The sequence below is a fragment of the Misgurnus anguillicaudatus genome, chromosome 9, assembly GCF_027580225.2.
Source record: "Misgurnus anguillicaudatus chromosome 9, ASM2758022v2, whole genome shotgun sequence".
Lineage (NCBI taxonomy): Eukaryota > Metazoa > Chordata > Actinopteri > Cypriniformes > Cobitidae > Misgurnus > Misgurnus anguillicaudatus.
The window spans coordinates 2,315,349-2,342,380 of NC_073345.2; the positions used below are offsets into that span (position 1 = coordinate 2,315,349).

Consider the following 27,032-nt stretch of genomic DNA (forward strand, 5'->3'; position numbering starts at 1 on the left):
CCTGTTAGGGCGCCATGTCTTTTGCCTGGCTTTAGTCTCAAGGGTGTCCATGGCCCAAGCACCTGTCTTGTAAGTAGGAGCTTCCGTGATGAAATCCCTGTGGTGCCTTCTATCAGTGGTTGTGGTCTTTGGCCTTCATGAAGGGCATCAAAAAGATTGAACTTTCTGTTACCTGTCTAAATCAAAAGAAAGCCGTGCAATTTTAGGATGCCCTGGCATAGCTGTCCAAGGACCACGTCTTGTAAGCGAATTGTTCGAATCCCAGCGTTTCCTTCCATTCAGAGGCTCTGCTCTCCGATCTACTGGAAAAGGGAGGAGGTCCGGGCAGAAAATACGATTGACGTGTTCCCGTTTTCAGTAGACCTGAAGCCATGTGTGGTTAGGGTGCACAGTATCAGCTGGTCAAAAGGCCAGACTTGTCAACAGACTGTTGAATTCCAAGCCGTGCCTTCCTATCAACGACTGTTCTTCAGTCTACTTTAGAGAAAGGAGGTCCACAAGGAGGTTTGACTTTCTTGTTCTTGGTTATATTTAAATATAGCCTTGGAGTTTCAGGATGCCCTAGCATAGCTGTTCAGTGATCATGTCTTGTAAACAGGTTGTTCAACTCCCAGCAATTCCATCCTTTTAGTTGCCGTTTTCTCCGTTCTACATAAAAGGCAGGAGGTCCAAAAAGAAAACATGACAGTCTTGTTCCTGCTTTCAAAAGATCTGAAGACATGTGACATTAGGTTGCACAGCATTAGCTGGTGAAAGCTCCTGTCCTTTCATCTGGAGATCCTGAATTCGTATCCTAAAACTGCTTTCCATTTGACAATTGTGCTAATTTGCATATGTAAAGAGCAGAAGGTCAAGATAGTAATTGTAACTCTTGGGCTGAAAAATACAAAAGCTAATAATAACTGGAATCTGTCTTTCCCCAGAATTGTGAGCAACACATCAAAGGGCTTGTTGTAGGCTCTGTGGCGCAATGGATAGCGCATTGGACTTCTAGATTGTGAGTTGACGTGATTCAAAGGTTGTGGGTTCGAGTCCCACCAGAGTCGAAGGCTTTTAGCTACCAAGACCCTGCTGAAAGCTTTTCATCTCACATTGTTTTGCCTGTTCATACTGTGACTCACCCTTCCGCAATCTGCAGCTGGAGAGTGGCGCCGTGGCTTAGTTGGTTAAAGCGCCTGTCTAGTGAACAGGAGATCCTGGGTTCGAATCCCAGCGGAGCCTTAATCACGTGGTCAACTAGGGTCTGTTTGTTTGGCTGTTTCTCAGTTGAGATATGGTACATCCTGAAAATTCAGAGTTGTCACGGCAGCAGTCCATTTTCAGCCAAAGGCCCGTACTTTGGGCAAAACTTTCTAGTTTTCACTCTAACGGACCAATCCAATTCATGGATGCCCTGGAGCATAAAGCCTTCACTGATAGCACTTAACTCCAGAAGCGCTTCGTTGTGGGGCGCTATGGCTTAGCCGGTCAAAGCGCCTGTCTTGTAAACAGGAGATCCTGGGTTCGAATCCCAGTGGTGCCTTCTAACGATGTTTGCCGTCTTCAGCCTCCACTCAGTGGCTTTCTTGTCACATTTTTGTATCTCTTCACACGTGACTTATCCTCCCTCAAAACATAGATTTTCAAATCCCAGCGTTGACCTCAGTCTGACGGCAGCTAGGGGCTGTCTTTGTGTCTGTTTATCGGATGAAATACAACCTTCTTATAATTCATGGTTGTTATGAATGCTGTCATAACTTTCGGATATTTTTGGAAAACGGACCAATTTGATTTATGAACAACCTTTACCCTAAAGCCTTCACTGATAGGACTTAATTTGTTTAGCATTTCCTGTTAGGGCGCCATGTCTTTTGCCTGGCTTTAGTCTCAAGGGTGTCCATGGCCCAAGCACCTGTCTTGTAAGTAGGAGCTTCCGTGATGAAATCCCTGTGGTGCCTTCTATCAGTGGTTGTGGTCTTTGGCCTTCATGAAGGGCATCAAAAAGATTGAACTTTCTGTTACCTGTCTAAATCAAAAGAAAGCCGTGCAATTTTAGGATGCCCTGGCATAGCTGTCCAAGGACCACGTCTTGTAAGCGAATTGTTCGAATCCCAGCGTTTCCTTCCATTCAGAGGCTCTGCTCTCCGATCTACTGGAAAAGGCAGGAGGTCCGGGCAGAAAATACGATTGACGTGTTCCCGTTTTCAGTAGACCTGAAGCCATGTGTCGTTAGGGTGCACAGTATCAGCTGGTCAAAAGGCCAGACTTGTCAACAGACTGTTGAATTCCAAGCCGTGCCTTCCTATCAACGACTGTTCTTCAGTCTACTTTAGAGAAAGGAGGTCCACAAGGAGGTTTGACTTTCTTGTTCTTGGTTATATTTAAATATAGCCTTGGAGTTTCAGGATGCCCTAGCATAGCTGTTCAGTGATCATGTCTTGTAAACAGGTTGTTCAACTCCCAGCAATTCCATCCTTTTAGTTGCCGTTTTCTCCGTTCTACATAAAAGGCAGGAGGTCCAAAAAGAAAACATGACAGTCTTGTTCCTGCTTTCAAAAGATCTGAAGACATGTGACATTAGGTTGCACAGCATTAGCTGGTGAAAGCTCCTGTCCTTTCATCTGGAGATCCTGAATTCGTATCCTAAAACTGCTTTCCATTTGACAATTGTGCTAATTTGCATATGTAAAGAGCAGAAGGTCAAGATAGTAATTGTAACTCTTGGGCTGAAAAATACAAAAGCTAATAATAACTGGAATCTGTCTTTCCCCAGAATTGTGAGCAACACATCAAAGGGTTTGTTGTAGGCTCTGTGGCGCAATGGATAGCGCATTGGACTTCTAGATTGTGAGTTGACGTGATTCAAAGTTTGTGGGTTCGAGTCCCACCAGAGTCGAAGGCTTTTAGCTACCAAGACCCTGCTGAAAGCGTTTCATCTCACATTGTTGTGCCTGTTCATACTGTGACTCACCCTTCCACAATCTGCAGCTGGAGAGTGGCGCCGTGGCTTAGTTGGTTAAAGCGCCTGTCTAGTAAACAGGAGATCCTGGGTTCGAATCCCAGCGGAGCCTTTATCACGTGGTCAACTAGGGTCTGTTTGTTTGGCTGTTTCTCAGTTGAGATATGGTACATCCTGAAAATTCAGAGTTGTCACGGCAGCGGTCCATTTTCAGCCAAAGGCCCGTACTTTGGGCAAAACTTTCTAGTTTTCACTCTAACGGACCAATCCAATTCATGGATGCCCTGGAGCATAAAGCCTTCACTGATAGCACTTAACTCCAGAAGCACTTCGTTGTGGGGCGCCATGGCTTAGCCGGTCAAAGCGCCTGTCTTGTAAACAGGAGATCCTGGGTTCGAATCCCAGTGGTGCCTTCTAACGATGTTTGCCGTCTTCGGCCTCCACTCAGTGGCTTTCTTGTCACATTTTTGTATCTCTTCACACTGTTTTCATCCTCCCTCAAAACATAGATTTTCAAATCCCAGCGTTGACCTCAGTCTGACGGCAGCTAGGGGCTGTCTTTGTGTCTGTTTATCGGATGAAATACAACCTTCTTATAATTCATGGTTGTTATGAATGCTGTCATAACTTTCTGATATTTTTGGAAAACGGACCAATTTGATTTATGAACAACCTTTACCCTAAAGCCTTCACTGATAGGACTTAATTTGTTTAGCATTTCCTGTTAGGGCGCCATGTCTTTTGCCTGGCTTTAGTCTCAAGGGTGTCCATGGCCCAAGCACCTGTCTTGTAAGTAGGAGCTTCCGTGATGAAATCCCTGTGGTGCCTTCTATCAGTGGTTGTGGTCTTTGGCCTTCATGAAGGGCATCAAAAAGATTGAACTTTCCGTTACCTGTCTTAATCAAAAGAAAGCCGTGCAATTTTAGGATGCCCTGGCATAGCTGTCCAAGGACCACGTCTTGTAAGCGAATTGTTCGAATCCCAGCGTTTCCTTACATTCAGAGGCTCTGCTCTCCGATCTACTGGAAAAGGCAGGAGGTCCGGGCAGAAAATACGATTGACGTGTTCCCGTTTTCAGTAGACCTGAAGCCATGTGTCGTTAGGGTGCACAGTATCAGCTGGTCAAAGGGCCGGACTTGTCAACAGACTGTTGAATTCCAAGCCGTGCCTTCCTATCAACGACTGTTCTTCGGTCTACTTTAGAGAAAGGAGGTCCACAAGGACGTTTGACTTTCTTGTTCTTGGTTATATTAAAATATAGCCATGGAGTTTCAGGATGCCCTAGCATAGCTGTTCAGTGATCATGTCTTGTAAACAGATTGTTCAAGTCCCAGCGATTCCATCCTTTTAGTTGCCGTTTTCTCCGTTCTACATAAAAGGCAGGAGGTCCAAAAAGAAAACATGACAGTCTTGTTCCTGTTTTCAAAAGATCTGAAGACATGTGACATTAGGTTGCACAGCATTAGCTGGTGAAAGCTCCTGTCCTTTCATCTGGAGATCCTGAATTCGTATCCTAAAACTGCTTTCCATTTGACAATTGTGCTAATTTGCATATGTAAAGAGCAGAAGGTCAAGATAGTAATTGTAACTCTTGGGCTGAAAAATACAAAAGCTAATAATAACTGGAATCTGTCTTTCCCCAGAATTGTGAGCAACACATCAAAGGGTTTGTTGTAGGCTCTGTGGCGCAATGGATAGGGCATTGGACTTTTAGATTGTGACTTGACGTGATTCAAAGATTGTGGGTTCGAGTCCCACCAGAGTCGAAGGCTTTTAGCTACCAAGACCCTGCTGAAAGCGTTTCATCTCACATTGTTGTGCCTGTTCATACTGTGACTCACCCTTCCACAATCTGCAGCTGGAGAGTGGCGCCGTGGCTTAGTTGGTTAAAGCGCCTGTCTAGTAAACAGGAGATCCTGGGTTCGAATCCCAGCGGAGCCTTTATCACGTGGTCAACTAGGGTCTGTTTGTTTGGCTGTTTCTCAGTTGAGATATGGTACATCCTGAAAATTCAGAGTTGTCACGGCAGCGGTCCATTTTCAGCCAAAGGCCCGTACTTTGGGCAAAACTTTCTAGTTTTCACTCTAACGGACCAATCCAATTCATGGATGCCCTGGAGCATAAAGCCTTCACTGATAGCACTTAACTCCAGAAGCACTTCGTTGTGGGGCGCTATGGCTTAGCCGGTCAAAGCGCCTGTCTTGTAAACAGGAGATCCTGGGTTCGAATCCCAGTGGTGCCTTCTAACGATGTTTGCCGTCTTCAGCCTCCACTCAGTGGCTTTCTTGTCACATTTTTGTATCTCTTCACACGTGACTTATCCTCCCTCAAAACATAGATTTTCAAATCCCAGCGTTGACCTCAGTCTGACGGCAGCTAGGGGCTGTCTTTGTGTCTGTTTATCGGATGAAATACAACCTTCTTATAATTCATGGTTGTTATGAATGCTGTCATAACTTTCGGATATTTTTGGAAAACGGACCAATTTGATTTATGAACAACCTTTACCCTAAAGCCTTCACTGATAGGACTTAATTTGTTTAGCATTTCCTGTTAGGGCGCCATGTCTTTTGCCTGGCTTTAGTCTCAAGGGTGTCCATGGCCCAAGCACCTGTCTTGTAAGTAGGAGCTTCCGTGATGAAATCCCTGTGGTGCCTTCTATCAGTGGTTGTGGTCTTTGGCCTTCATGAAGGGCATCAAAAAGATTGAACTTTCTGTTACCTGTCTAAATCAAAAGAAAGCCGTGCAATTTTAGGATGCCCTGGCATAGCTGTCCAAGGACCACGTCTTGTAAGCGAATTGTTCGAATCCCAGCGTTTCCTTCCATTCAGAGGCTCTGCTCTCCGATCTACTGGAAAAGGCAGGAGGTCCGGGCAGAAAATACGATTGACGTGTTCCCGTTTTCAGTAGACCTGAAGCCATGTGTGGTTAGGGTGCACAGTATCAGCTGGTCAAAGGGCCAGACTTGTCAACAGACTGTTGAATTCCAAGCCGTGCCTTCCTATCAACGACTGTTCTTCGGTCTACTTTAGAGAAAGGAGGTCCACAAGGAGGTTTGACTTTCTTGTTCTTGGTTATATTTAAATATAGCCTTGGAGTTTCAGGATGCCCTAGCATAGCTGTTCAGTGATCATGTCTTGTAAACAGGTTGTTCAACTCCCAGCAATTCCATCCTTTTAGTTGCCGTTTTCTCCGTTCTACATAAAAGGCAGGAGGTCCAAAAAGAAAACATGACAGTCTTGTTCCTGCTTTCAAAAGATCTGAAGACATGTGACATTAGGTTGCACAGCATTAGCTGGTGAAAGCTCCTGTCCTTTCATCTGGAGATCCTGAATTCGTATCCTAAAACTGCTTTCCATTTGACAATTGTGCTAATTTGCATATGTAAAGAGCAGAAGGTCAAGATAGTAATTGTAACTCTTGGGCTGAAAAATACAAAAGCTAATAATAACTGGAATCTGTCTTTCCCCAGAATTGTGAGCAACACATCAAAGGGCTTGTTGTAGGCTCTGTGGCGCAATGGATAGCGCATTGGACTTCTAGATTGTGAGTTGACGTGATTCAAAGGTTGTGGGTTCGAGTCCCACCAGAGTCGAAGGCTTTTAGCTACCAAGACCCTGCTGAAAGCTTTTCATCTCACATTGTTTTGCCTGTTCATACTGTGACTCACCCTTCCGCAATCTGCAGCTGGAGAGTGGCGCCGTGGCTTAGTTGGTTAAAGCGCCTGTCTAGTGAACAGGAGATCCTGGGTTCGAATCCCAGCGGAGCCTTAATCACGTGGTCAACTAGGGTCTGTTTGTTTGGCTGTTTCTCAGTTGAGATATGGTACATCCTGAAAATTCAGAGTTGTCACGGCAGCAGTCCATTTTCAGCCAAAGGCCCGTACTTTGGGCAAAACTTTCTAGTTTTCACTCTAACGGACCAATCCAATTCATGGATGCCCTGGAGCATAAAGCCTTCACTGATAGCACTTAACTCCAGAAGCACTTCGTTGTGGGGCGCTATGGCTTAGCCGGTCAAAGCGCCTGTCTTGTAAACAGGAGATCCTGGGTTCGAATCCCAGTGGTGCCTTCTAACGATGTTTGCCGTCTTCAGCCTCCACTCAGTGGCTTTCTTGTCACATTTTTGTATCTCTTCACACGTGACTTATCCTCCCTCAAAACATAGATTTTCAAATCCCAGCGTTGACCTCAGTCTGACGGCAGCTAGGGGCTGTCTTTGTGTCTGTTTATCGGATGAAATACAACCTTCTTATAATTCATGGTTGTTATGAATGCTGTCATAACTTTCGGATATTTTTGGAAAACGGACCAATTTGATTTATGAACAACCTTTACCCTAAAGCCTTCACTGATAGGACTTAATTTGTTTAGCATTTCCTGTTAGGGCGCCATGTCTTTTGCCTGGCTTTAGTCTCAAGGGTGTCCATGGCCCAAGCACCTGTCTTGTAAGTAGGAGCTTCCGTGATGAAATCCCTGTGGTGCCTTCTATCAGTGGTTGTGGTCTTTGGCCTTCATGAAGGGCATCAAAAAGATTGAACTTTCTGTTACCTGTCTAAATCAAAAGAAAGCCGTGCAATTTTAGGATGCCCTGGCATAGCTGTCCAAGGACCACGTCTTGTAAGCGAATTGTTCGAATCCCAGCGTTTCCTTCCATTCAGAGGCTCTGCTCTCCGATCTACTGGAAAAGGCAGGAGGTCCGGGCAGAAAATACGATTGACGTGTTCCCGTTTTCAGTAGACCTGAAGCCATGTGTCGTTAGGGTGCACAGTATCAGCTGGTCAAAAGGCCAGACTTGTCAACAGACTGTTGAATTCCAAGCCGTGCCTTCCTATCAACGACTGTTCTTCAGTCTACTTTAGAGAAAGGAGGTCCACAAGGAGGTTTGACTTTCTTGTTCTTGGTTATATTTAAATATAGCCTTGGAGTTTCAGGATGCCCTAGCATAGCTGTTCAGTGATCATGTCTTGTAAACAGGTTGTTCAACTCCCAGCAATTCCATCCTTTTAGTTGCCGTTTTCTCCGTTCTACATAAAAGGCAGGAGGTCCAAAAAGAAAACATGACAGTCTTGTTCCTGCTTTCAAAAGATCTGAAGACATGTGACATTAGGTTGCACAGCATTAGCTGGTGAAAGCTCCTGTCCTTTCATCTGGAGATCCTGAATTCGTATCCTAAAACTGCTTTCCATTTGACAATTGTGCTAATTTGCATATGTAAAGAGCAGAAGGTCAAGATAGTAATTGTAACTCTTGGGCTGAAAAATACAAAAGCTAATAATAACTGGAATCTGTCTTTCCCCAGAATTGTGAGCAACACATCAAAGGGTTTGTTGTAGGCTCTGTGGCGCAATGGATAGCGCATTGGACTTCTAGATTGTGAGTTGACGTGATTCAAAGTTTGTGGGTTCGAGTCCCACCAGAGTCGAAGGCTTTTAGCTACCAAGACCCTGCTGAAAGCGTTTCATCTCACATTGTTGTGCCTGTTCATACTGTGACTCACCCTTCCACAATCTGCAGCTGGAGAGTGGCGCCGTGGCTTAGTTGGTTAAAGCGCCTGTCTAGTAAACAGGAGATCCTGGGTTCGAATCCCAGCGGAGCCTTTATCACGTGGTCAACTAGGGTCTGTTTGTTTGGCTGTTTCTCAGTTGAGATATGGTACATCCTGAAAATTCAGAGTTGTCACGGCAGCGGTCCATTTTCAGCCAAAGGCCCGTACTTTGGGCAAAACTTTCTAGTTTTCACTCTAACGGACCAATCCAATTCATGGATGCCCTGGAGCATAAAGCCTTCACTGATAGCACTTAACTCCAGAAGCACTTCGTTGTGGGGCGCCATGGCTTAGCCGGTCAAAGCGCCTGTCTTGTAAACAGGAGATCCTGGGTTCGAATCCCAGTGGTGCCTTCTAACGATGTTTGCCGTCTTCGGCCTCCACTCAGTGGCTTTCTTGTCACATTTTTGTATCTCTTCACACTGTGACTCATCCTCCCTCAAAACATAGATTTTCAAATCCCAGCGGTGACCTCAGTCTGACGGCAGCTAGGGGCTGTCTTTGTGTCTGTTTATCGGATGAAATACAACCTTCTTATAATTCATGGTTGTTATGAATGCTGTCATAACTTTCGGATATTTTTGGAAAACGGACCAATTTGATTTATGAACAACCTTTACCCTAAAGCCTTCACTGATAGGACTTAATTTGTTTAGCATTTCCTGTTAGGGCGCCATGTCTTTTGCCTGGCTTTAGTCTCAAGGGTGTCCATGGCCCAAGCACCTGTCTTGTAAGTAGGAGCTTCCGTGATGAAATCCCTGTGGTGCCTTCTATCAGTGGTTGTGGTCTTTGGCCTTCATGAAGGGCATCAAAAAGATTGAACTTTCCTTTACCTGTCTAAATCAAAAGAAAGCCGTGCAATTTTAGGATGCCCTGGCATAGCTGTCCAAGGACCACGTCTTGTAAGCGAATTGTTCGAATCCCAGCGTTTCCTTCCATTCAGAGGCTCTGCTCTCCGATCTACTGGAAAAGGCAGGAGGTCCGGGCAGAAAATACGATTGACGTGTTCCCGTTTTCAGTAGACCTGAAGCCATGTGTCGTTAGGGTGCACAGTATCAGCTGGTCAAAGGGCCGGTCTTGTCAACAGACTGTTGAATTCCAAGCCGTGCCTTCCTATCAACGACTGTTCTTCGGTCTACTTTAGAGAAAGGAGGTCCACAAGGAGGTTTGACTTTCTTGTTCTTGGTTTTATTAAAATATAGCCATGGAGTTTCAGGATGCCCTAGCATAGCTGTTCAGTGATCATGTCTTGTAAACAGAGTGTTCAAGTCCCAGCGATTCCATCCTTTTAGTTGCCGTTTTCTCCGTTCTACATAAAAGGCAGGAGGTCCAAAAAGAAAACATGACAGTCTTGTTCCTGCTTTCAAAAGATCTGAAGACATGTGACATTAGGTTGCACAGCATTAGCTGGTGAAAGCTCCTGTCCTTTCATCTGGAGATCCTGAATTCGTATCCTAAAACTGCTTTCCATTTGACAATTGTGCTAATTTGCATATGTAAAGAGCAGAAGGTCAAGATAGTAATTGTAACTCTTGGGCTGAAAAATACAAAAGCTAATAATAACTGAAATCTGTCTTTCCCCAGAATTGTGAGCAACACATCAAAGGGTTTGTTGTAGGCTCTGTGGCGCAATGGATAGCGCATTGGACTTCTAGATTGTGACTTGACGTGATTCAAAGGTTGTGGGTTCGAGTCCCACCAGAGTCGAAGGCTTTTAGCTACCAAGACCCTGCTCAAAGCTTTTCATCTCACATTGTTGTGCCTGTTCATACTGTGACTCACCCTTCCACAATCTGCAGCTGGAGAGTGGCGCCGTGGCTTAGTTGGTTAAAGCGCCTGTCTAGTAAACAGGAGATCCTGGGTTCGAATCCCAGCGGAGCCTTTATCACGTGGCCAACTAGGGTCTGTTTGTTTGGCTGTTTCTCAGTTGAGATATGGTACATCCTGAAAATTCAGAGTTGTCACGGCAGCGGTCCATTTTCAGCCAAAGGCCCGTACTTTGGGCAAAACTTTCTAGTTTTCACTCTAACGGACCAATCCAATTCATGGATGCCCTGGAGCATAAAGCCTTCACTGATAGGACTTAACTCCGGAAGCACTTCGTTGTGGGGCGCCATGGCTTAGCCGGTCAAAGCGCCTGTCTTGTAAACAGGAGATCCTGGGTTCGAATCCCAGTGGTGCCTTCTAACGATGTTTGCCGTCTTCGGCCTCCACTCAGTGGCTTTCTTGTCACATTTTTGTATCTCTTCACACTGTGACTCATCCTCCCTCAAAACATAGATTTTCAAATCCCAGCGGTGACCTCAGTCTGACGGCAGCTAGGGGCTGTCTTTGTGTCTGTTTATCGGATGAAATACAACCTTCTTATAATTCATGGTTGTTATGAATGCTGTCATAACTTTCGGATATTTTTGGAAAACGGACCAATTTGATTTATGAACAACCTTTACCCTAAAGCCTTCACTGATAGGACTTAATTTGTTTAGCATTTCCTGTTAGGGCGCCATGTCTTTTGCCTGGCTTTAGTCTCAAGGGTGTCCATGGCCCAAGCACCTGTCTTGTAAGTAGGAGCTTCCGTGATCAAATACCTGTGGTGCCTTCTATCAGTGGTTGTGGTCTTTGGCCTTCATGAAGGGCATCAAAAAGATTGAACTTTCCTTTACCTGTCTAAATCAAAAGAAAGCCGTGCAATTTTAGGATGCCCTGGCATAGCTGTCCAAGGACCACGTCTTGTAAGCGAATTGTTCGAATCCCAGCGTTTCCTTCCATTCAGAGGCTCTGCTCTCCGATCTACCGGAAAAGGCAGGAGGTCCGGGCAGAAAATACGATTGACGTGTTCCCGTTTTCAGTAGACCTGAAGCCATGTGTCGTTAGGGTGCACAGTATCAGCTGGTCAAAGGGCCGGTCTTGTCAACAGACTGTTGAATTCCAAGCCGTGCCTTCCTATCAACGACTGTTCTTCGGTCTACTTTAGAGAAAGGAGGTCCACAAGGAGGTTTGACTTTCTTGTTCTTGGTTTTATTAAAATATAGCCATGGAGTTTCAGGATGCCCTAGCATAGCTGTTCAGTGATCATGTCTTGTAAACAGAGTGTTCAAGTCCCAGCGATTCCATCCTTTTAGTTGCCGTTTTCTCCGTTCTACATAAAAGGCAGGAGGTCCAAAAAGAAAACATGACAGTCTTGTTCCTGCTTTCAAAAGATCTGAAGACATGTGACATTAGGTTGCACAGCATTAGCTGGTGAAAGCTCCTGTCCTTTCATCTGGAGATCCTGAATTCGTATCCTAAAACTGCTTTCCATTTGACAATTGTGCTAATTTGCATATGTAAAGAGCAGAAGGTCAAGATAGTAATTGTAACTCTTGGGCTGAAAAATACAAAAGCTAATAATAACTGAAATCTGTCTTTCCCCAGAATTGTGAGCAACACATCAAAGGGTTTGTTGTAGGCTCTGTGGCGCAATGGATAGCGCATTGGACTTCTAGATTGTGAGTTGACGTGATTCAAAGGTTGTGGGTTCGAGTCCCACCAGAGTCGCAGGCTTTTAGCTACCAAGACCCTGCTCAAAGCTTTTCATCTCACATTGTTGTGCCTGTTCATACTGTGACTCACCCTTCCACAATCTGCAGCTGGAGAGTGGCGCCGTGGCTTAGTTGGTTAAAGCGCCTGTCTAGTAAACAGGAGATCCTGGGTTCGAATCCCAGCGGAGCCTTTATCACGTGGCCAACTAGGGTCTGTTTGTTTGGCTGTTTCTCAGTTGAGATATGGTACATCCTGAAAATTCAGAGTTGTCACGGCAGCGGTCCATTTTCAGCCAAAGGCCCGTACTTTGGGCAAAACTTTCTAGTTTTCACTCTAACGGACCAATCCAATTCATGGATGCCCTGGAGCATAAAGCCTTCACTGATAGCACTTAACTCCGGAAGCACTTCGTTGTGGGGCGCCATGGCTTAGCCGGTCAAAGCGCCTGTCTTGTAAACAGGAGATCCTGGGTTCGAATCCCAGTGGTGCCTTCTAACGATGTTTGCCGTCTTCGGCCTCCACTCAGTGGCTTTCTTGTCACATTTTTGTATCTCTTCACACTGTGACTCATCCTCCCTCAAAACATAGATTTTCAAATCCCAGCGGTGACCTCAGTCTGACGGCAGCTAGGGGCTGTCTTTGTGTCTGTTTATCGGATGAAATACAACCTTCTTATAATTCATGGTTGTTATGAATGCTGTCATAACTTTCGGATATTTTTGGAAAACGGACCAATTTGATTTATGAACAACCTTTACCCTAAAGCCTTCACTGATAGGACTTAATTTGTTTAGCATTTCCTGTTAGGGCGCCATGTCTTTTGCCTGGCTTTAGTCTCAAGGGTTTCCATGGCCCAAGCACCTGTCTTGTAAGTAGGAGCTTCCGTGATCAAATACCTGTGGTGCCTTCTATCAGTGGTTGTGGTCTTTGGCCTTCATGAAGGGCATCAAAAAGATTGAACTTTCCTTTACCTGTCTAAATCAAAAGAAAGCCGTGCAATTTTAGGATGCCCTGGCATAGCTGTCCAAGGACCACGTCTTGTAAGCGAATTGTTCGAATCCCAGCGTTTCCTTCCATTCAGAGGCTCTGCTCTCCGATCTACCGGAAAAGGCAGGAGGTCCGGGCAGAAAATACGATTGACGTGTTCCCGTTTTCAGTAGACCTGAAGCCATGTGTCGTTAGGGTGCACAGTATCAGCTGGTCAAAGGGCCGGTCTTGTCAACAGACTGTTGAATTCCAAGCCGTGCCTTCCTATCAACGACTGTTCTTCGGTCTACTTTAGAGAAAGGAGGTCCACAAGGAGGTTTGACTTTCTTGTTCTTGGTTTTATTAAAATATAGCCATGGAGTTTCAGGATGCCCTAGCATAGCTGTTCAGTGATCATGTCTTGTAAACAGAGTGTTCAAGTCCCAGCGATTCCATCCTTTTAGTTGCCGTTTTCTCCGTTCTACATAAAAGGCAGGAGGTCCAAAAAGAAAACATGACAGTCTTGTTCCTGCTTTCAAAAGATCTGAAGACATGTGACATTAGGTTGCACAGCATTAGCTGGTGAAAGCTCCTGTCCTTTCATCTGGAGATCCTGAATTCGTATCCTAAAACTGCTTTCCATTTGACAATTGTGCTAATTTGCATATGTAAAGAGCAGAAGGTCAAGATAGTAATTGTAACTCTTGGGCTGAAAAATACAAAAGCTAATAATAACTGAAATCTGTCTTTCCCCAGAATTGTGAGCAACACATCAAAGGGTTTGTTGTAGGCTCTGTGGCGCAATGGATAGCGCATTGGACTTCTAGATTGTGAGTTGACGTGATTCAAAGGTTGTGGGTTCGAGTCCCACCAGAGTCGCAGGCTTTTAGCTACCAAGACCCTGCTCAAAGCTTTTCATCTCACATTGTTGTGCCTGTTCATACTGTGACTCACCCTTCCACAATCTGCAGCTGGAGAGTGGCGCCGTGGCTTAGTTGGTTAAAGCGCCTGTCTAGTAAACAGGAGATCCTGGGTTCGAATCCCAGCGGAGCCTTTATCACGTGGCCAACTAGGGTCTGTTTGTTTGGCTGTTTCTCAGTTGAGATATGGTACATCCTGAAAATTCAGAGTTGTCACGGCAGCGGTCCATTTTCAGCCAAAGGCCCGTACTTTGGGCAAAACTTTCTAGTTTTCACTCTAACGGACCAATCCAATTCATGGATGCCCTGGAGCATAAAGCCTTCACTGATAGGACTTAACTCCGGAAGCACTTCGTTGTGGGGCGCCATGGCTTAGCCGGTCAAAGCGCCTGTCTTGTAAACAGGAGATCCTGGGTTCGAATCCCAGTGGTGCCTTCTAACGATGTTTGCCGTCTTCGGCCTCCACTCAGTGGCTTTCTTGTCACATTTTTGTATCTCTTCACACTTTGACTCATCCTCCCGCAAAACATAGATTTTCAAATCCCAGCGGTGACCTCAGTCTGACGGCAGCTAGGGGCTGTCTTTGTGTCTGTTTATCGGATGAAATACAACCTTCTTATAATTCATGGTTGTTATGAATGCTGTCATAACTTTCGGATATTTTTGGAAAACGGACCAATTTGATTTATGAACAACCTTTACCCTAAAGCCTTCACTGATAGGACTTAATTTGTTTAGCATTTCCTGTTAGGGCGCCATGTCTTTTGCCTGGCTTTAGTCTCAAGGGTTTCCATGGCCCAAGCACCTGTCTTGTAAGTAGGAGCTTCCGTGATCAAATACCTGTGGTGCCTTCTATCAGTGGTTGTGGTCTTTGGCCTTCATGAAGGGCATCAAAAAGATTGAACTTTCCTTTACCTGTCTAAATCAAAAGAAAGCCGTGCAATTTTAGGATGCCCTGGCATAGCTGTCCAAGGACCACGTCTTGTAAGCGAATTGTTCGAATCCCAGCGTTTCCTTCCATTCAGAGGCTCTGCTCTCCGATCTACCGGAAAAGGCAGGAGGTCCGGGCAGAAAATACGATTGACGTGTTCCCGTTTTCAGTAGACCTGAAGCCATGTGTCGTTAGGGTGCACAGTATCAGCTGGTCAAAGGGCCGGTCTTGTCAACAGACTGTTGAATTCCAAGCCGTGCCTTCCTATCAACGACTGTTCTTCGGTCTACTTTAGAGAAAGGAGGTCCACAAGGAGGTTTGACTTTCTTGTTCTTGGTTTTATTAAAATATAGCCATGGAGTTTCAGGATGCCCTAGCATAGCTGTTCAGTGATCATGTCTTGTAAACAGAGTGTTCAAGTCCCAGCGATTCCATCCTTTTAGTTGCCGTTTTCTCCGTTCTACATAAAAGGCAGGAGGTCCAAAAAGAAAACATGACAGTCTTGTTCCTGCTTTCAAAAGATCTGAAGACATGTGACATTAGGTTGCACAGCATTAGCTGGTGAAAGCTCCTGTCCTTTCATCTGGAGATCCTGAATTCGTATCCTAAAACTGCTTTCCATTTGACAATTGTGCTAATTTGCATATGTAAAGAGCAGAAGGTCAAGATAGTAATTGTAACTCTTGGGCTGAAAAATACAAAAGCTAATAATAACTGAAATCTGTCTTTCCCCAGATTTGTGAGCAACACATCAAAGGGTTTGTTGTAGGCTCTGTGGCGCAATGGATAGCGCATTGGACTTCTAGATTGTGAGTTGACGTGATTCAAAGCTTGTGGGTTCGAGTCCCACCAGAGTCGCAGGCTTTTAGCTACCAAGACCCTGCTCAAAGCTTTTCATCTCACATTGTTGTGCCTGTTCATACTGTGACTCACCCTTCCACAATCTGCAGCTGGAGAGTGGCGCCGTGGCTTAGTTGGTTAAAGCGCCTGTCTAGTAAACAGGAGATCCTGGGTTCGAATCCCAGCGGAGCCTTTATCACGTGGCCAACTAGGGTCTGTTTGTTTGGCTGTTTCTCAGTTGAGATATGGTACATCCTGAAAATTCAGAGTTGTCACGGCAGCGGTCCATTTTCAGCCAAAGGCCCGTACTTTGGGCAAAACTTTCTAGTTTTCACTCTAACGGACCAATCCAATTCATGGATGCCCTGGAGCATAAAGCCTTCACTGATAGGACTTAACTCCGGAAGCACTTCGTTGTGGGGCGCCATGGCTTAGCCGGTCAAAGCGCCTGTCTTGTAAACAGGAGATCCTGGGTTCGAATCCCAGTGGTGCCTTCTAACGATGTTTGCCGTCTTCGGCCTCCACTCAGTGGCTTTCTTGTCACATTTTTGTATCTCTTCACACTGTGACTCATCCTCCCTCAAAACATAGATTTTCAAATCCCAGCGGTGACCTCAGTCTGACGGCAGCTAGGGGCTGTCTTTGTGTCTGTTTATCGGATGAAATACAACCTTCTTATAATTCATGGTTGTTATGAATGCTGTCATAACTTTCGGATATTTTTGGAAAACGGACCAATTTGATTTATGAACAACCTTTACCCTAAAGCCTTCACTGATAGGACTTAATTTGTTTAGCATTTCCTGTTAGGGCGCCATGTCTTTTGCCTGGCTTTAGTCTCAAGGGTTTCCATGGCCCAAGCACCTGTCTTGTAAGTAGGAGCTTCCGTGATCAAATACCTGTGGTGCCTTCTATCAGTGGTTGTGGTCTTTGGCCTTCATGAAGGGCATCAAAAAGATTGAACTTTCCTTTACCTGTCTAAATCAAAAGAAAGCCGTGCAATTTTAGGATGCCCTGGCATAGCTGTCCAAGGACCACGTCTTGTAAGCGAATTGTTCGAATCCCAGCGTTTCCTTCCATTCAGAGGCTCTGCTCTCCGATCTACCGGAAAAGGCAGGAGGTCCGGGCAGAAAATACGATTGACGTGTTCCCGTTTTCAGTAGACCTGAAGCCATGTGTCGTTAGGGTGCACAGTATCAGCTGGTCAAAGGGCCGGTCTTGTCAACAGACTGTTGAATTCCAAGCCGTGCCTTCCTATCAACGACTGTTCTTCGGTCTACTTTAGAGAAAGGAGGTCCACAAGGAGGTTTGACTTTCTTGTTCTTGGTTTTATTAAAATATAGCCATGGAGTTTCAGGATGCCCTAGCATAGCTGTTCAGTGATCATGTCTTGTAAACAGAGTGTTCAAGTCCCAGCGATTCCATCCTTTTAGTTGCCGTTTTCTCCGTTCTACATAAAAGGCAGGAGGTCCAAAAAGAAAACATGACAGTCTTGTTCCTGCTTTCAAAAGATCTGAAGACATGTGACATTAGGTTGCACAGCATTAGCTGGTGAAAGCTCCTGTCCTTTCATCTGGAGATCCTGAATTCGTATCCTAAAACTGCTTTCCATTTGACAATTGTGCTAATTTGCATATGTAAAGAGCAGAAGGTCAAGATAGTAATTGTAACTCTTGGGCTGAAAAATACAAAAGCTAATAATAACTGAAATCTGTCTTTCCCCAGAATTGTGAGCAACACATCAAAGGGTTTGTTGTAGGCTCTGTGGCGCAATGGATAGCGCATTGGACTTCTAGATTGTGAGTTGACGTGATTCAAAGGTTGTGGGTTCGAGTCCCACCAGAGTCGCAGGCTTTTAGCTACCAAGACCCTGCTCAAAGCTTTTCATCTCACATTGTTGTGCCTGTTCATACTGTGACTCACCCTTCCACAATCTGCAGCTGGAGAGTGGCGCCGTGGCTTAGTTGGTTAAAGCGCCTGTCTAGTAAACAGGAGATCCTGGGTTCGAATCCCAGCGGAGCCTTTATCACGTGGCCAACTAGGGTCTGTTTGTTTGGCTGTTTCTCAGTTGAGATATGGTACATCCTGAAAATTCAGAGTTGTCACGGCAGCGGTCCATTTTCAGCCAAAGGCCCGTACTTTGGGCAAAACTTTCTAGTTTTCACTCTAACGGACCAATCCAATTCATGGATGCCCTGGAGCATAAAGCCTTCACTGATAGGACTTAACTCCGGAAGCACTTCGTTGTGGGGCGCCATGGCTTAGCCGGTCAAAGCGCCTGTCTTGTAAACAGGAGATCCTGGGTTCGAATCCCAGTGGTGCCTTCTAACGATGTTTGCCGTCTTCGGCCTCCACTCAGTGGCTTTCTTGTCACATTTTTGTATCTCTTCACACTGTGACTAATCCTCCATCAAAACATAGATTTTCAAATCCAAGCGGTGACCTCAGTCTGACGGCAGCTAGGGGCTGTCTTTGTGTCTGTTTATCGGATGAAATACAACCGTCTTATAATTCATGGTTGTTATGACTGCTGTCATAACTTTCGGATATTTTTGGAAAACGGACCAATTTGATTTATGAACAACCTTTACCCTCAAGCCTTCACTGATAGGACTTAATTTGTTTAGCATTTCCTGTTAGGGCGCCATGTCTTTTGCCTGGCTTTAGTCTCAAGGGTTTCCATGGCCCAAGCACCTGTCTTGTAAGTAGGAGCTTCTGTGATCAAATACCTGTGGTGCCTTCTATCAGTGGTTGTGGTCTTTGGCCTTCATGAAGGGCATCAAAAAGATTGAACTTTCCTTTACCTGTCTAAATCAAAAGAAAGCCGTGCAATTTTAGGATGCCCTGGCATAGCTGTCCAAGGACCACGTCTTGTAAGCGAATTGTTCGAATCCCAGCGTTTCCTTCCATTCAGAGGCTCTGCTCTCCGATCTACCGGAAAAGGCAGGAGGTCCGGGCAGAAAATACGATTGACGTGTTCCCGTTTTCAGTAGACCTGAAGCCATGTGTCGTTAGGGTGCACAGTATCAGCTGGTCAAAGGGCCGGTCTTGTCAACAGACTGTTGAATTCCAAGCCGTGCCTTCCTATCAACGACTGTTCTTCGGTCTACTTTAGAGAAAGGAGGTCCACAAGGAGGTTTGACTTTCTTGTTCTTGGTTTTATTAAAATATAGCCATGGAGTTTCAGGATGCCCTAGCATAGCTGTTCAGTGATCATGTCTTGTAAACAGAGTGTTCAAGTCCCAGCGATTCCATCCTTTTAGTTGCCGTTTTCTCCGTTCTACATAAAAGGCAGGAGGTCCAAAAAGAAAACATGACAGTCTTGTTCCTGCTTTCAAAAGATCTGAAGACATGTGACATTAGGTTGCACAGCATTAGCTGGTGAAAGCTCCTGTCCTTTCATCTGGAGATCCTGAATTCGTATCCTAAAACTGCTTTCCATTTGACAATTGTGCTAATTTGCATATGTAAAGAGCAGAAGGTCAAGATAGTAATTGTAACTCTTGGGCTGAAAAATACAAAAGCTAATAATAACTGAAATCTGTCTTTCCCCAGAATTGTGAGCAACACATCAAAGGGTTTGTTGTAGGCTCTGTGGCGCAATGGATAGCGCATTGGACTTCTAGATTGTGACTTGACGTGATTCAAAGGTTGTGGGTTCGAGTCCCACCAGAGTCGCAGGCTTTTAGCTACCAAGACCCTGCTCAAAGCTTTTCATCTCACATTGTTGTGCCTGTTCATACTGTGACTCACCCTTCCACAATCTGCAGCTGGAGAGTGGCGCCGTGGCTTAGTTGGTTAAAGCGCCTGTCTAGTAAACAGGAGATCCTGGGTTCGAATCCCAGCGGAGCCTTTATCACGTGGCCAACTAGGGTCTGTTTGTTTGGCTGTTTCTCAGTTGAGATATGGTACATCCTGAAAATTCAGAGTTGTCACGGCAGCGGTCCATTTTCAGCCAAAGGCCCGTACTTTGGGCAAAACTTTCTAGTTTTCACTCTAACGGACCAATCCAATTCATGGATGCCCTGGAGCATAAAGCCTTCACTGATAGGACTTAACTCCGGAAGCACTTCGTTGTGGGGCGCCATGGCTTAGCCGGTCAAAGCGCCTGTCTTGTAAACAGGAGATCCTGGGTTCGAATCCCAGTGGTGCCTTCTAACGATGTTTGCCGTCTTCGGCCTCCACTCAGTGGCTTTCTTGTCACATTTTTGTATCTCTTCACACTGTGACTCATCCTCCCTCAAAACATAGATTTTCAAATCCCAGCGGTGACCTCAGTCTGACGGCAGCTAGGGGCTGTCTTTGTGTCTGTTTATCGGATGAAATACAACCTTCTTATAATTCATGGTTGTTATGAATGCTGTCATAACTTTCGGATATTTTTGGAAAACGGACCAATTTGATTTATGAACAACCTTTACCCTAAAGCCTTCACTGATAGGACTTAATTTGTTTAGCATTTCCTGTTAGGGCGCCATGTCTTTTGCCTGGCTTTAGTCTCAAGGGTTTCCATGGCCCAAGCACCTGTCTTGTAAGTAGGAGCTTCCGTGATCAAATACCTGTGGTGCCTTCTATCAGTGGTTGTGGTCTTTGGCCTTCATGAAGGGCATCAAAAAGATTGAACTTTCCTTTACCTGTCTAAATCAAAAGAAAGCCGTGCAATTTTAGGATGCCCTGGCATAGCTGTCCAAGGACCACGTCTTGTAAGCGAATTGTTCGAATCCCAGCGTTTCCTTCCATTCAGAGGCTCTGCTCTCCGATCTACCGGAAAAGGCAGGAGGTCCGGGCAGAAAATACGATTGACGTGTTCCCGTTTTCAGTAGACCTGAAGCCATGTGTCGTTAGGGTGCACAGTATCAGCTGGTCAAAGGGCCGGTCTTGTCAACAGACTGTTGAATTCCAAGCCGTGCCTTCCTATCAACGACTGTTCTTCGGTCTACTTTAGAGAAAGGAGGTCCACAAGGAGGTTTGACTTTCTTGTTCTTGGTTTTATTAAAATATAGCCATGGAGTTTCAGGATGCCCTAGCATAGCTGTTCAGTGATCATGTCTTGTAAACAGAGTGTTCAAGTCCCAGCGATTCCATCCTTTTAGTTGCCGTTTTCTCCGTTCTACATAAAAGGCAGGAGGTCCAAAAAGAAAACATGACAGTCTTGTTCCTGCTTTCAAAAGATCTGAAGACATGTGACATTAGGTTGCACAGCATTAGCTGGTGAAAGCTCCTGTCCTTTCATCTGGAGATCCTGAATTCGTATCCTAAAACTGCTTTCCATTTGACAATTGTGCTAATTTGCATATGTAAAGAGCAGAAGGTCAAGATAGTAATTGTAACTCTTGGGCTGAAAAATACAAAAGCTAATAATAACTGAAATCTGTCTTTCCCCAGAATTGTGAGCAACACATCAAAGGGTTTGTTGTAGGCTCTGTGGCGCAATGGATAGCGCATTGGACTTCTAGATTGTGAGTTGACGTGATTCAAAGGTTGTGGGTTCGAGTCCCACCAGAGTCGCAGGCTTTTAGCTACCAAGACCCTGCTCAAAGCTTTTCATCTCACATTGTTGTGCCTGTTCATACTGTGACTCACCCTTCCACAATCTGCAGCTGGAGAGTGGCGCCGTGGCTTAGTTGGTTAAAGCGCCTGTCTAGTAAACAGGAGATCCTGGGTTCGAATCCCAGCGGAGCCTTTATCACGTGGCCAACTAGGGTCTGTTTGTTTGGCTGTTTCTCAGTTGAGATATGGTACATCCTGAAAATTCAGAGTTGTCACGGCAGCGGTCCATTTTCAGCCAAAGGCCCGTACTTTGGGCAAAACTTTCTAGTTTTCACTCTAACGGACCAATCCAATTCATGGATGCCCTGGAGCATAAAGCCTTCACAGATAGGACTTAACTCCGGAAGCACTTCGTTGTGGGGCGCCATGGCTTAGCCGGTCAAAGCGCCTGTCTTGTAAACAGGAGATCCTGGGTTCGAATCCCAGTGGTGCCTTCTAACGATGTTTGCCGTCTTCGGCCTCCACTCAGTGGCTTTCTTGTCACATTTTTGTATCTCTTCACACTGTGACTCATCCTCCCTCAAAACATAGATTTTCAAATCCCAGCGGTGACCTCAGTCTGACGGCAGCTAGGGGCTGTCTTTGTGTCTGTTTATCGGATGAAATACAACCTTCTTATAATTCATGGTTGTTATGAATGCTGTCATAACTTTCGGATATTTTTGGAAAACGGACCAATTTGATTTATGAACAACCTTTACCCTAAAGCCTTCACTGATAGGACTTAATTTGTTTAGCATTTCCTGTTAGGGCGCCATGTCTTTTGCCTGGCTTTAGTCTCAAGGGTTTCCATGGCCCAAGCACCTGTCTTGTAAGTAGGAGCTTCCGTGATCAAATACCTGTGGTGCCTTCTATCAGTGGTTGTGGTCTTTGGCCTTCATGAAGGGCATCAAAAAGATTGAACTTTCCTTTACCTGTCTAAATCAAAAGAAAGCCGTGCAATTTTAGGATGCCCTGGCATAGCTGTCCAAGGACCACGTCTTGTAAGCGAATTGTTCGAATCCCAGCGTTTCCTTCCATTCAGAGGCTCTGCTCTCCGATCTACCGGAAAAGGCAGGAGGTCCGGGCAGAAAATACGATTGACGTGTTCCCGTTTTCAGTAGACCTGAAGCCATGTGTCGTTAGGGTGCACAGTATCAGCTGGTCAAAGGGCCGGTCTTGTCAACAGACTGTTGAATTCCAAGCCGTGCCTTCCTATCAACGACTGTTCTTCGGTCTACTTTAGAGAAAGGAGGTCCACAAGGAGGTTTGACTTTCTTGTTCTTGGTTTTATTAAAATATAGCCATGGAGTTTCAGGATGCCCTAGCATAGCTGTTCAGTGATCATGTCTTGTAAACAGAGTGTTCAAGTCCCAGCGATTCCATCCTTTTAGTTGCCGTTTTCTCCGTTCTACATAAAAGGCAGGAGGTCCAAAAAGAAAACATGACAGTCTTGTTCCTGCTTTCAAAAGATCTGAAGACATGTGACATTAGGTTGCACAGCATTAGCTGGTGAAAGCTCCTGTCCTTTCATCTGGAGATCCTGAATTCGTATCCTAAAACTGCTTTCCATTTGACAATTGTGCTAATTTGCATATGTAAAGAGCAGAAGGTCAAGATAGTAATTGTAACTCTTGGGCTGAAAAATACAAAAGCTAATAATAACTGAAATCTGTCTTTCCCCAGAATTGTGAGCAACACATCAAAGGGTTTGTTGTAGGCTCTGTGGCGCAATGGATAGCGCATTGGACTTCTAGATTGTGAGTTGACGTGATTCAAAGGTTGTGGGTTCGAGTCCCACCAGAGTCGCAGGCTTTTAGCTACCAAGACCCTGCTCAAAGCTTTTCATCTCACATTGTTGTGCCTGTTCATACTGTGACTCACCCTTCCACAATCTGCAGCTGGAGAGTGGCGCCGTGGCTTAGTTGGTTAAAGCGCCTGTCTAGTAAACAGGAGATCCTGGGTTCGAATCCCAGCGGAGCCTTTATCACGTGGCCAACTAGGGTCTGTTTGTTTGGCTGTTTCTCAGTTGAGATATGGTACATCCTGAAAATTCAGAGTTGTCACGGCAGCGGTCCATTTTCAGCCAAAGGCCCGTACTTTGGGCAAAACTTTCTAGTTTTCACTCTAACGGACCAATCCAATTCATGGATGCCCTGGAGCATAAAGCCTTCACTGATAGGACTTAACTCCGGAAGCACTTCGTTGTGGGGCGCCATGGCTTAGCCGGTCAAAGCGCCTGTCTTGTAAACAGGAGATCCTGGGTTCGAATCCCAGTGGTGCCTTCTAACGATGTTTGCCGTCTTCGGCCTCCACTCAGTGGCTTTCTTGTCACATTTTTGTATCTCTTCACACTGTGACTCATCCTCCCTCAAAACATAGATTTTCAAATCCCAGCGGTGACCTCAGTCTGACGGCAGCTAGGGGCTGTCTTTGTGTCTGTTTATCGGATGAAATACAACCTTCTTATAATTCATGGTTGTTATGAATGCTGTCATAACTTTCGGATATTTTTGGAAAACGGACCAATTTGATTTATGAACAACCTTTACCCTAAAGCCTTCACTGATAGGACTTAATTTGTTTAGCATTTCCTGTTAGGGCGCCATGTCTTTTGCCTGGCTTTAGTCTCAAGGGTTTCCATGGCCCAAGCACCTGTCTTGTAAGTAGGAGCTTCCGTGATCAAATACCTGTGGTGCCTTCTATCAGTGGTTGTGGTCTTTGGCCTTCATGAAGGGCATCAAAAAGATTGAACTTTCCTTTACCTGTCTAAATCAAAAGAAAGCCGTGCAATTTTAGGATGCCCTGGCATAGCTGTCCAAGGACCACGTCTTGTAAGCGAATTGTTCGAATCCCAGCGTTTCCTTCCATTCAGAGGCTCTGCTCTCCGATCTACCGGAAAAGGCAGGAGGTCCGGGCAGAAAATACGATTGACGTGTTCCCGTTTTCAGTAGACCTGAAGCCATGTGTCGTTAGGGTGCACAGTATCAGCTGGTCAAAGGGCCGGTCTTGTCAACAGACTGTTGAATTCCAAGCCGTGCCTTCCTATCAACGACTGTTCTTCGGTCTACTTTAGAGAAAGGAGGTCCACAAGGAGGTTTGACTTTCTTGTTCTTGGTTTTATTAAAATATAGCCATGGAGTTTCAGGATGCCCTAGCATAGCTGTTCAGTGATCATGTCTTGTAAACAGAGTGTTCAAGTCCCAGCGATTCCATCCTTTTAGTTGCCGTTTTCTCCGTTCTACATAAAAGGCAGGAGGTCCAAAAAGAAAACATGACAGTCTTGTTCCTGCTTTCAAAAGATCTGAAGACATGTGACATTAGGTTGCACAGCATTAGCTGGTGAAAGCTCCTGTCCTTTCATCTGGAGATCCTGAATTCGTATCCTAAAACTGCTTTCCATTTGACAATTGTGCTAATTTGCATATGTAAAGAGCAGAAGGTCAAGATAGTAATTGTAACTCTTGGGCTGAAAAATACAAAAGCTAATAATAACTGAAATCTGTCTTTCCCCAGAATTGTGAGCAACACATCAAAGGGTTTGTTGTAGGCTCTGTGGCGCAATGGATAGCGCATTGGACTTCTAGATTGTGAGTTGACGTGATTCAAAGGTTGTGGGTTCGAGTCCCACCAGAGTCGCAGGCTTTTAGCTACCAAGACCCTGCTCAAAGCTTTTCATCTCACATTGTTGTGCCTGTTCATACTGTGACTCACCCTTCCACAATCTGCAGCTGGAGAGTGGCGCCGTGGCTTAGTTGGTTAAAGCGCCTGTCTAGTAAACAGGAGATCCTGGGTTCGAATCCCAGCGGAGCCTTTATCACGTGGCCAACTAGGGTCTGTTTGTTTGGCTGTTTCTCAGTTGAGATATGGTACATCCTGAAAATTCAGAGTTGTCACGGCAGCGGTCCATTTTCAGCCAAAGGCCCGTACTTTGGGCAAAACTTTCTAGTTTTCACTCTAACGGACCAATCCAATTCATGGATGCCCTGGAGCATAAAGCCTTCACTGATAGGACTTAACTCCGGAAGCACTTCGTTGTGGGGCGCCATGGCTTAGCCGGTCAAAGCGCCTGTCTTGTAAACAGGAGATCCTGGGTTCGAATCCCAGTGGTGCCTTCTAACGATGTTTGCCGTCTTCGGCCTCCACTCAGTGGCTTTCTTGTCACATTTTTGTATCTCTTCACACTGTGACTCATCCTCCCTCAAAACATAGATTTTCAAATCCCAGCGGTGACCTCAGTCTGACGGCAGCTAGGGGCTGTCTTTGTGTCTGTTTATCGGATGAAATACAACCTTCTTATAATTCATGGTTGTTATGAATGCTGTCATAACTTTCGGATATTTTTGGAAAACGGACCAATTTGATTTATGAACAACCTTTACCCTAAAGCCTTCACTGATAGGACTTAATTTGTTTAGCATTTCCTGTTAGGGCGCCATGTCTTTTGCCTGGCTTTAGTCTCAAGGGTTTCCATGGCCCAAGCACCTGTCTTGTAAGTAGGAGCTTCCGTGATCAAATACCTGTGGTGCCTTCTATCAGTGGTTGTGGTCTTTGGCCTTCATGAAGGGCATCAAAAAGATTGAACTTTCCTTTACCTGTCTAAATCAAAAGAAAGCCGTGCAATTTTAGGATGCCCTGGCATAGCTGTCCAAGGACCACGTCTTGTAAGCGAATTGTTCGAATCCCAGCGTTTCCTTCCATTCAGAGGCTCTGCTCTCCGATCTACCGGAAAAGGCAGGAGGTCCGGGCAGAAAATACGATTGACGTGTTCCCGTTTTCAGTAGACCTGAAGCCATGTGTCGTTAGGGTGCACAGTATCAGCTGGTCAAAGGGCCGGTCTTGTCAACAGACTGTTGAATTCCAAGCCGTGCCTTCCTATCAACGACTGTTCTTCGGTCTACTTTAGAGAAAGGAGGTCCACAAGGAGGTTTGACTTTCTTGTTCTTGGTTTTATTAAAATATAGCCATGGAGTTTCAGGATGCCCTAGCATAGCTGTTCAGTGATCATGTCTTGTAAACAGAGTGTTCAAGTCCCAGCGATTCCATCCTTTTAGTTGCCGTTTTCTCCGTTCTACATAAAAGGCAGGAGGTCCAAAAAGAAAACATGACAGTCTTGTTCCTGCTTTCAAAAGATCTGAAGACATGTGACATTAGGTTGCACAGCATTAGCTGGTGAAAGCTCCTGTCCTTTCATCTGGAGATCCTGAATTCGTATCCTAAAACTGCTTTCCATTTGACAATTGTGCTAATTTGCATATGTAAAGAGCAGAAGGTCAAGATAGTAATTGTAACTCTTGGGCTGAAAAATACAAAAGCTAATAATAACTGAAATCTGTCTTTCCCCAGAATTGTGAGCAACACATCAAAGGGTTTGTTGTAGGCTCTGTGGCGCAATGGATAGCGCATTGGACTTCTAGATTGTGAGTTGACGTGATTCAAAGGTTGTGGGTTCGAGTCCCACCAGAGTCGCAGGCTTTTAGCTACCAAGACCCTGCTCAAAGCTTTTCATCTCACATTGTTGTGCCTGTTCATACTGTGACTCACCCTTCCACAATCTGCAGCTGGAGAGTGGCGCCGTGGCTTAGTTGGTTAAAGCGCCTGTCTAGTAAACAGGAGATCCTGGGTTCGAATCCCAGCGGAGCCTTTATCACGTGGCCAACTAGGGTCTGTTTGTTTGGCTGTTTCTCAGTTGAGATATGGTACATCCTGAAAATTCAGAGTTGTCACGGCAGCGGTCCATTTTCAGCCAAAGGCCCGTACTTTGGGCAAAACTTTCTAGTTTTCACTCTAACGGACCAATCCAATTCATGGATGCCCTGGAGCATAAAGCCTTCACTGA

General features: G+C 45.3%; 43 non-coding genes across 43 annotated transcripts; all 43 read left to right on the plus strand.

Moving 5' to 3' along the window:
• The first annotated feature begins 956 nt into the window (after nucleotides 1-956).
• Nucleotides 957-1,046, plus strand: trnar-ucu (transfer RNA arginine (anticodon UCU)). The gene is given in 2 exon segments: nucleotides 957-993; nucleotides 1,011-1,046. It is a non-coding gene; the product is annotated as a tRNA-Arg (tRNA).
• A 101-nt stretch (nucleotides 1,047-1,147) lies between these two features.
• trnat-agu (transfer RNA threonine (anticodon AGU)) lies at nucleotides 1,148-1,221 on the plus strand. Its single transcript has one exon. It is a non-coding gene; the product is annotated as a tRNA-Thr (tRNA).
• Nucleotides 1,222-1,448: 227 nt separating this feature from the next.
• trnat-ugu (transfer RNA threonine (anticodon UGU)) lies at nucleotides 1,449-1,522 on the plus strand. The gene has a single exon. It is a non-coding gene; the product is annotated as a tRNA-Thr (tRNA).
• Nucleotides 1,523-2,785: 1,263 nt separating this feature from the next.
• Nucleotides 2,786-2,875, plus strand: trnar-ucu (transfer RNA arginine (anticodon UCU)). The gene is given in 2 exon segments: nucleotides 2,786-2,822; nucleotides 2,840-2,875. It is a non-coding gene; the product is annotated as a tRNA-Arg (tRNA).
• Nucleotides 2,876-2,976: 101 nt separating this feature from the next.
• Nucleotides 2,977-3,050, plus strand: trnat-agu (transfer RNA threonine (anticodon AGU)). The gene has a single exon. It is a non-coding gene; the product is annotated as a tRNA-Thr (tRNA).
• Nucleotides 3,051-3,277: 227 nt separating this feature from the next.
• On the plus strand, nucleotides 3,278-3,351 carry trnat-ugu (transfer RNA threonine (anticodon UGU)). The gene has a single exon. It is a non-coding gene; the product is annotated as a tRNA-Thr (tRNA).
• Nucleotides 3,352-4,614: 1,263 nt separating this feature from the next.
• trnak-uuu (transfer RNA lysine (anticodon UUU)) lies at nucleotides 4,615-4,704 on the plus strand. The gene is given in 2 exon segments: nucleotides 4,615-4,651; nucleotides 4,669-4,704. It is a non-coding gene; the product is annotated as a tRNA-Lys (tRNA).
• A 101-nt stretch (nucleotides 4,705-4,805) lies between these two features.
• Nucleotides 4,806-4,879, plus strand: trnat-agu (transfer RNA threonine (anticodon AGU)). Its single transcript has one exon. It is a non-coding gene; the product is annotated as a tRNA-Thr (tRNA).
• Nucleotides 4,880-5,106: 227 nt separating this feature from the next.
• On the plus strand, nucleotides 5,107-5,180 carry trnat-ugu (transfer RNA threonine (anticodon UGU)). Its single transcript has one exon. It is a non-coding gene; the product is annotated as a tRNA-Thr (tRNA).
• A 1,263-nt stretch (nucleotides 5,181-6,443) lies between these two features.
• trnar-ucu (transfer RNA arginine (anticodon UCU)) lies at nucleotides 6,444-6,533 on the plus strand. Its single transcript is given in 2 exon segments — nucleotides 6,444-6,480; nucleotides 6,498-6,533. It is a non-coding gene; the product is annotated as a tRNA-Arg (tRNA).
• Nucleotides 6,534-6,634: 101 nt separating this feature from the next.
• trnat-agu (transfer RNA threonine (anticodon AGU)) lies at nucleotides 6,635-6,708 on the plus strand. Its single transcript has one exon. It is a non-coding gene; the product is annotated as a tRNA-Thr (tRNA).
• Nucleotides 6,709-6,935: 227 nt separating this feature from the next.
• trnat-ugu (transfer RNA threonine (anticodon UGU)) lies at nucleotides 6,936-7,009 on the plus strand. The gene has a single exon. It is a non-coding gene; the product is annotated as a tRNA-Thr (tRNA).
• A 1,263-nt stretch (nucleotides 7,010-8,272) lies between these two features.
• On the plus strand, nucleotides 8,273-8,362 carry trnar-ucu (transfer RNA arginine (anticodon UCU)). Its single transcript is given in 2 exon segments — nucleotides 8,273-8,309; nucleotides 8,327-8,362. It is a non-coding gene; the product is annotated as a tRNA-Arg (tRNA).
• A 101-nt stretch (nucleotides 8,363-8,463) lies between these two features.
• On the plus strand, nucleotides 8,464-8,537 carry trnat-agu (transfer RNA threonine (anticodon AGU)). Its single transcript has one exon. It is a non-coding gene; the product is annotated as a tRNA-Thr (tRNA).
• Nucleotides 8,538-8,764: 227 nt separating this feature from the next.
• Nucleotides 8,765-8,838, plus strand: trnat-ugu (transfer RNA threonine (anticodon UGU)). Its single transcript has one exon. It is a non-coding gene; the product is annotated as a tRNA-Thr (tRNA).
• Nucleotides 8,839-10,102: 1,264 nt separating this feature from the next.
• On the plus strand, nucleotides 10,103-10,192 carry trnar-ucu (transfer RNA arginine (anticodon UCU)). The gene is given in 2 exon segments: nucleotides 10,103-10,139; nucleotides 10,157-10,192. It is a non-coding gene; the product is annotated as a tRNA-Arg (tRNA).
• A 101-nt stretch (nucleotides 10,193-10,293) lies between these two features.
• trnat-agu (transfer RNA threonine (anticodon AGU)) lies at nucleotides 10,294-10,367 on the plus strand. Its single transcript has one exon. It is a non-coding gene; the product is annotated as a tRNA-Thr (tRNA).
• Nucleotides 10,368-10,594: 227 nt separating this feature from the next.
• On the plus strand, nucleotides 10,595-10,668 carry trnat-ugu (transfer RNA threonine (anticodon UGU)). The gene has a single exon. It is a non-coding gene; the product is annotated as a tRNA-Thr (tRNA).
• A 1,264-nt stretch (nucleotides 10,669-11,932) lies between these two features.
• On the plus strand, nucleotides 11,933-12,022 carry trnar-ucu (transfer RNA arginine (anticodon UCU)). The gene is given in 2 exon segments: nucleotides 11,933-11,969; nucleotides 11,987-12,022. It is a non-coding gene; the product is annotated as a tRNA-Arg (tRNA).
• Nucleotides 12,023-12,123: 101 nt separating this feature from the next.
• On the plus strand, nucleotides 12,124-12,197 carry trnat-agu (transfer RNA threonine (anticodon AGU)). The gene has a single exon. It is a non-coding gene; the product is annotated as a tRNA-Thr (tRNA).
• Nucleotides 12,198-12,424: 227 nt separating this feature from the next.
• trnat-cgu (transfer RNA threonine (anticodon CGU)) lies at nucleotides 12,425-12,498 on the plus strand. Its single transcript has one exon. It is a non-coding gene; the product is annotated as a tRNA-Thr (tRNA).
• Nucleotides 12,499-13,762: 1,264 nt separating this feature from the next.
• trnar-ucu (transfer RNA arginine (anticodon UCU)) lies at nucleotides 13,763-13,852 on the plus strand. Its single transcript is given in 2 exon segments — nucleotides 13,763-13,799; nucleotides 13,817-13,852. It is a non-coding gene; the product is annotated as a tRNA-Arg (tRNA).
• A 101-nt stretch (nucleotides 13,853-13,953) lies between these two features.
• Nucleotides 13,954-14,027, plus strand: trnat-agu (transfer RNA threonine (anticodon AGU)). The gene has a single exon. It is a non-coding gene; the product is annotated as a tRNA-Thr (tRNA).
• A 227-nt stretch (nucleotides 14,028-14,254) lies between these two features.
• trnat-cgu (transfer RNA threonine (anticodon CGU)) lies at nucleotides 14,255-14,328 on the plus strand. Its single transcript has one exon. It is a non-coding gene; the product is annotated as a tRNA-Thr (tRNA).
• Nucleotides 14,329-15,783: 1,455 nt separating this feature from the next.
• Nucleotides 15,784-15,857, plus strand: trnat-agu (transfer RNA threonine (anticodon AGU)). Its single transcript has one exon. It is a non-coding gene; the product is annotated as a tRNA-Thr (tRNA).
• Nucleotides 15,858-16,084: 227 nt separating this feature from the next.
• trnat-cgu (transfer RNA threonine (anticodon CGU)) lies at nucleotides 16,085-16,158 on the plus strand. The gene has a single exon. It is a non-coding gene; the product is annotated as a tRNA-Thr (tRNA).
• Nucleotides 16,159-17,422: 1,264 nt separating this feature from the next.
• On the plus strand, nucleotides 17,423-17,512 carry trnar-ucu (transfer RNA arginine (anticodon UCU)). The gene is given in 2 exon segments: nucleotides 17,423-17,459; nucleotides 17,477-17,512. It is a non-coding gene; the product is annotated as a tRNA-Arg (tRNA).
• Nucleotides 17,513-17,613: 101 nt separating this feature from the next.
• On the plus strand, nucleotides 17,614-17,687 carry trnat-agu (transfer RNA threonine (anticodon AGU)). The gene has a single exon. It is a non-coding gene; the product is annotated as a tRNA-Thr (tRNA).
• Nucleotides 17,688-17,914: 227 nt separating this feature from the next.
• On the plus strand, nucleotides 17,915-17,988 carry trnat-ugu (transfer RNA threonine (anticodon UGU)). The gene has a single exon. It is a non-coding gene; the product is annotated as a tRNA-Thr (tRNA).
• Nucleotides 17,989-19,252: 1,264 nt separating this feature from the next.
• Nucleotides 19,253-19,342, plus strand: trnar-ucu (transfer RNA arginine (anticodon UCU)). Its single transcript is given in 2 exon segments — nucleotides 19,253-19,289; nucleotides 19,307-19,342. It is a non-coding gene; the product is annotated as a tRNA-Arg (tRNA).
• A 101-nt stretch (nucleotides 19,343-19,443) lies between these two features.
• trnat-agu (transfer RNA threonine (anticodon AGU)) lies at nucleotides 19,444-19,517 on the plus strand. Its single transcript has one exon. It is a non-coding gene; the product is annotated as a tRNA-Thr (tRNA).
• Nucleotides 19,518-19,744: 227 nt separating this feature from the next.
• On the plus strand, nucleotides 19,745-19,818 carry trnat-ugu (transfer RNA threonine (anticodon UGU)). The gene has a single exon. It is a non-coding gene; the product is annotated as a tRNA-Thr (tRNA).
• Nucleotides 19,819-21,082: 1,264 nt separating this feature from the next.
• Nucleotides 21,083-21,172, plus strand: trnar-ucu (transfer RNA arginine (anticodon UCU)). Its single transcript is given in 2 exon segments — nucleotides 21,083-21,119; nucleotides 21,137-21,172. It is a non-coding gene; the product is annotated as a tRNA-Arg (tRNA).
• Nucleotides 21,173-21,273: 101 nt separating this feature from the next.
• On the plus strand, nucleotides 21,274-21,347 carry trnat-agu (transfer RNA threonine (anticodon AGU)). The gene has a single exon. It is a non-coding gene; the product is annotated as a tRNA-Thr (tRNA).
• A 227-nt stretch (nucleotides 21,348-21,574) lies between these two features.
• Nucleotides 21,575-21,648, plus strand: trnat-ugu (transfer RNA threonine (anticodon UGU)). The gene has a single exon. It is a non-coding gene; the product is annotated as a tRNA-Thr (tRNA).
• Nucleotides 21,649-22,912: 1,264 nt separating this feature from the next.
• On the plus strand, nucleotides 22,913-23,002 carry trnar-ucu (transfer RNA arginine (anticodon UCU)). Its single transcript is given in 2 exon segments — nucleotides 22,913-22,949; nucleotides 22,967-23,002. It is a non-coding gene; the product is annotated as a tRNA-Arg (tRNA).
• Nucleotides 23,003-23,103: 101 nt separating this feature from the next.
• Nucleotides 23,104-23,177, plus strand: trnat-agu (transfer RNA threonine (anticodon AGU)). The gene has a single exon. It is a non-coding gene; the product is annotated as a tRNA-Thr (tRNA).
• Nucleotides 23,178-23,404: 227 nt separating this feature from the next.
• trnat-ugu (transfer RNA threonine (anticodon UGU)) lies at nucleotides 23,405-23,478 on the plus strand. The gene has a single exon. It is a non-coding gene; the product is annotated as a tRNA-Thr (tRNA).
• A 1,264-nt stretch (nucleotides 23,479-24,742) lies between these two features.
• Nucleotides 24,743-24,832, plus strand: trnar-ucu (transfer RNA arginine (anticodon UCU)). The gene is given in 2 exon segments: nucleotides 24,743-24,779; nucleotides 24,797-24,832. It is a non-coding gene; the product is annotated as a tRNA-Arg (tRNA).
• A 101-nt stretch (nucleotides 24,833-24,933) lies between these two features.
• Nucleotides 24,934-25,007, plus strand: trnat-agu (transfer RNA threonine (anticodon AGU)). Its single transcript has one exon. It is a non-coding gene; the product is annotated as a tRNA-Thr (tRNA).
• A 227-nt stretch (nucleotides 25,008-25,234) lies between these two features.
• Nucleotides 25,235-25,308, plus strand: trnat-ugu (transfer RNA threonine (anticodon UGU)). The gene has a single exon. It is a non-coding gene; the product is annotated as a tRNA-Thr (tRNA).
• A 1,264-nt stretch (nucleotides 25,309-26,572) lies between these two features.
• trnar-ucu (transfer RNA arginine (anticodon UCU)) lies at nucleotides 26,573-26,662 on the plus strand. The gene is given in 2 exon segments: nucleotides 26,573-26,609; nucleotides 26,627-26,662. It is a non-coding gene; the product is annotated as a tRNA-Arg (tRNA).
• Nucleotides 26,663-26,763: 101 nt separating this feature from the next.
• trnat-agu (transfer RNA threonine (anticodon AGU)) lies at nucleotides 26,764-26,837 on the plus strand. The gene has a single exon. It is a non-coding gene; the product is annotated as a tRNA-Thr (tRNA).
• Nucleotides 26,838-27,032: the final 195 nt, after the last annotated feature.